Genomic DNA, 3,467 nt, shown 5'->3' with positions numbered 1-3,467 from the left:
TACTAAGCTGGGCCTGTTGCGGTCTCCCCATCAGAGGCTACGAACCTCTGGAACAGGAGCCATCTACTCAGTCCCAGCTTTTCTCCGCTCCTTGGGAATGGATACTAGACTGAGCCTTTCGCTGTCTCATCCTTCGGGGGCTACGAACCCCGTCAAGAGAGCCAAACTACTAGGCCCAGTGTTTCTCCCCCCCCTCTCACCAGTGGGTTTATGGAAACAACACCTCCTACCACTGGCAGAGGTGAAGGTACTCAGCCAGACTTTTCACCACTCCCAGGCAAAAAAGAGGGGTCCCACACCCTCCGCCCATCAGAGCAGCTACTCAGTCCAGCCTTTCTCTATTCTCTGCCAGAGGCCAGTCCATACCCACTGATTAGAACAGATACTACACTTGATCTTAGCCAAAAGGCAGAGAAGCGATCTGCATGGGGCCATGGGCCAGTGTACGGGAACATGGTACCCGTGACATGTTGCAGGGGACATCTCTATTGCACACCATAGCTGCCTACCCTCCTGCATTCTGCAGGAGACTCCCTGACATAGCAGCAATCTTCCTCATTAGTCTAGCAATCTCCCTCATTTCACCTAGCCCACATTACACGTTACATTTTTTGGGGGGGAAAGGGAATGAGAGACAGATACATTTACATTGAATCATCAGTACCAGTTCCCAGCTATTTAGCAAGTATTGTAGCTCTTACTAACTGCTTTGGGGATCATCTACATTTGGATATAAGTCATTATAAAATATTCCTCTCAGATGTAGCAGTGCACACCCACGCTTCTAGGTGCCATGTTCACAATCTCTCCATATATGGAACTAGACACGCCCTTTGGGTGGAGCATGACACCCCCCCCCCCCCCCCTCAATAGGATGCTGTGCAAAATTCTATTATCAACTATAATCTCCCTGAAACGGTTTTTCAAAAGTAGGCAAGTATGTTGCACATGCTGGTGGCCAGTATTTCAGTGATATTTGCACCACTACAGCCAGCGTTTGTCAGGGCTGTGCAGAAATTTTTGCCCCGCAATATTCGAAACACGGATTGCGTGACAAAAAAGAGGACAAAGCTCTTATTTCTCTTCAAAGCCCGGGAAGGAGATGCAACCAGGCAGTACAAGGGGCGGGGCTCGTTGCTTGCATCATAAGCTCCACCAAATTTAGCAGTAAAATGCTATGATTCGCGGCTCTATAGATGGCATCGCTCATACCTCCCAACATTCAAAGGTCCCCAATCCAGACTCCGGATATACGCAGCCTAGCAAACAGGCCTCAATCATGCCCTTAGCGTGTAACACAATGCACACAGATTACCCTGGGCTGGTTATCAGTGCTTCCGTTTACAAGGTCTGCGGCCTACTAGTTCTATCATTCTGCTCACAAAGCCTCCCTCCAGGATTACTGGGAACAAAGTGCTTGTTGTAACTGGGATAAAACATCCTATATACAGCGGCCGTCCTCTGCAGCCTCATGGACTCTGATGTTGATTTATTGTGCTTGCTTTGTCTCATAAACTGGCTTCAGCTGCTGGGATCATTTGATCATTTACAACATGCTTCATGTTTTACACAGCATACATTTCTCGCTGTTACACTTACCCACCTGCCAAGTTGTCACGCACAACATCTATTCCCCAGCGGCGGACAGAGGGATCTCCCAATTTCCCCCCCACCCACCCACCACTGGCATCCCCAGGCGGGACTTTCCCCAAAAAAGAGGACGGTCCCAGGACAACATACCTCCCAACTGTCACGATTTTAGAGGGACAGTCCCGATTTCGGGTCCTGTCCCGCTGTCCCACCCGCGGCAGGCATTGTCCCGCTGCGGGGGGGGGGGTGACAGTTGGGAGACCCCCAATCTAGTAGAATAGACGCTGTGCGTCTATTCTCGTATGAAAATGAGGTCGCGGCTAATTAGCATAAACCGCGCCCTCATTTGCATACGCCCCGCCCCCTTTTCGGGCGCTCGCGCGGCGAAGCCGCACGAGTGTCCCTATTTGTTCAGCCCAAAAGTTGGGAGGTATGGAGGTATGGTATGGCTGTAACTACATGGATGAGGCTGGGGATTATTTTGCCACTGAATGGCCTATTTCTACTTGGGGGGATGAAAGTATATTGCAATGGGTCCTATGGTCATAGGGGTGGGGTGCAAAACATTTCCTCAGTATATATATATATACCGTAGCTGTCTCCATTTCCCTCAGGGCTGAGGTGAAAAACGCTGGTATACGCTGGTGATCCATCCTAAAAAGCTCCTTGATAAAGGTCCTATTGTGGACCGAAACGTCGGGGCAGGATGAAAATATCTCTGTTGGAATAAATATTTCTACTTGTGATTTTACACAAAACCATTGAATGCTTTGTCTTTTGGTGCAACAAGGAGAGTGTCCACATCCCCCTCTGCATATTGAGGGAGTACTCAGTGGCGTAACTAAAACTTTTGCGCCCCCCCGCCGGGACAATTTCACCGCCCCCCCCCCCCCCCCGGACAATTTTGCAGCTGCCCCCCCCCGTTAAAGGACCCCCCCGGGAGCTGGCAGGGGGGTCCGTGCGGCGCGGAGGTACCTGTATTAAAGGAGAGCCTGGAGGTCCCTGCGCCGCCTAGTATGATGCTGCCGGGGTCCCTGCGCCTGCGGCGCTGAGTATGATGCTGCCGGGGTCCCTGCAGTGAAGTGGAAATAACGCGCTATCTCCAGCGGAGATAGCGCGTTATTTCCACTTCACTGCAGGGACCCCGGCAGCATCATACTCAGCGCCGCAGACGCAGGGACCTCCAGGCTCTCCCTTAAACAGGTACCTCCGCGCCGCACAGACCCCCTGCCAGCTCCCGCTGCACCCACATGCAGTGGGGAGCTGGCGGAGATCCACCAGCGCCCGCAGCCCCCCGGCGCCTCCCCGCCACCGCGGGGGCTGCGGCCTAATTGTTACGCCACTGGGAGTACTGGAGAATTATTGGGGCACGTGATCACACACGTTAACCCCTTGTGGACACCCCGGATCTAACTTTGATCTTTGTGCGAGTGCGGTCTCCTTTGGATCTATATATATATATACAGCATGTAGACCGGCACTCAGTATTCTGCAGACCCCTTTTCCTTAGGGGGTTAGAAAAGCGCCGAGGTGCCTTCCCAAGAAATGAATATGCAGTGGGGTGTTCCCTATCCAGGAACCAGGCGGCACTCAGCGGGCTTCACAAAAGGTGCAAGAAGTGTTTATTTCAGCATCAACGTTTCAAAGCCGATGCGGCTTTTTCATCAGGATAAACAAACATAACATATACAAGTGGTGTCTTACCTATATACCCAGTATCTGAAGAGTGACAGCAGGTTACAGCGGCTCAGAACGCCGTTCTGACGGAGGACAGGACACCCGGAAGTGACGTCATTCGCCTCTAAGGGCGCCGTGCGGGCTTCTGGGTAATGTAGTCTCTGCTGTGTTACTTACAGAGTCCTATGTTGCGGCGGGTT

The 3,467-nt window shown here is 52.0% G+C and overlaps 1 pseudogene; it reads right to left on the bottom strand.

The window, feature by feature from the left end:
- Positions 1-214: 214 nt before the first annotated feature.
- LOC146050911 (U2 spliceosomal RNA) lies at positions 215-421 on the bottom strand (annotated as a pseudogene).
- Between the last annotated feature and the right edge of the window lie 3,046 nt (positions 422-3,467).

The sequence above is a fragment of the Crinia signifera genome, chromosome 12 (genome assembly GCF_055691185.1).
Source record: "Crinia signifera chromosome 12, ASM5569118v1, whole genome shotgun sequence".
Taxonomy (NCBI): domain Eukaryota; kingdom Metazoa; phylum Chordata; class Amphibia; order Anura; family Myobatrachidae; genus Crinia; species Crinia signifera.
This window is presented reverse-complemented; position numbering and strand designations above follow the sequence as displayed.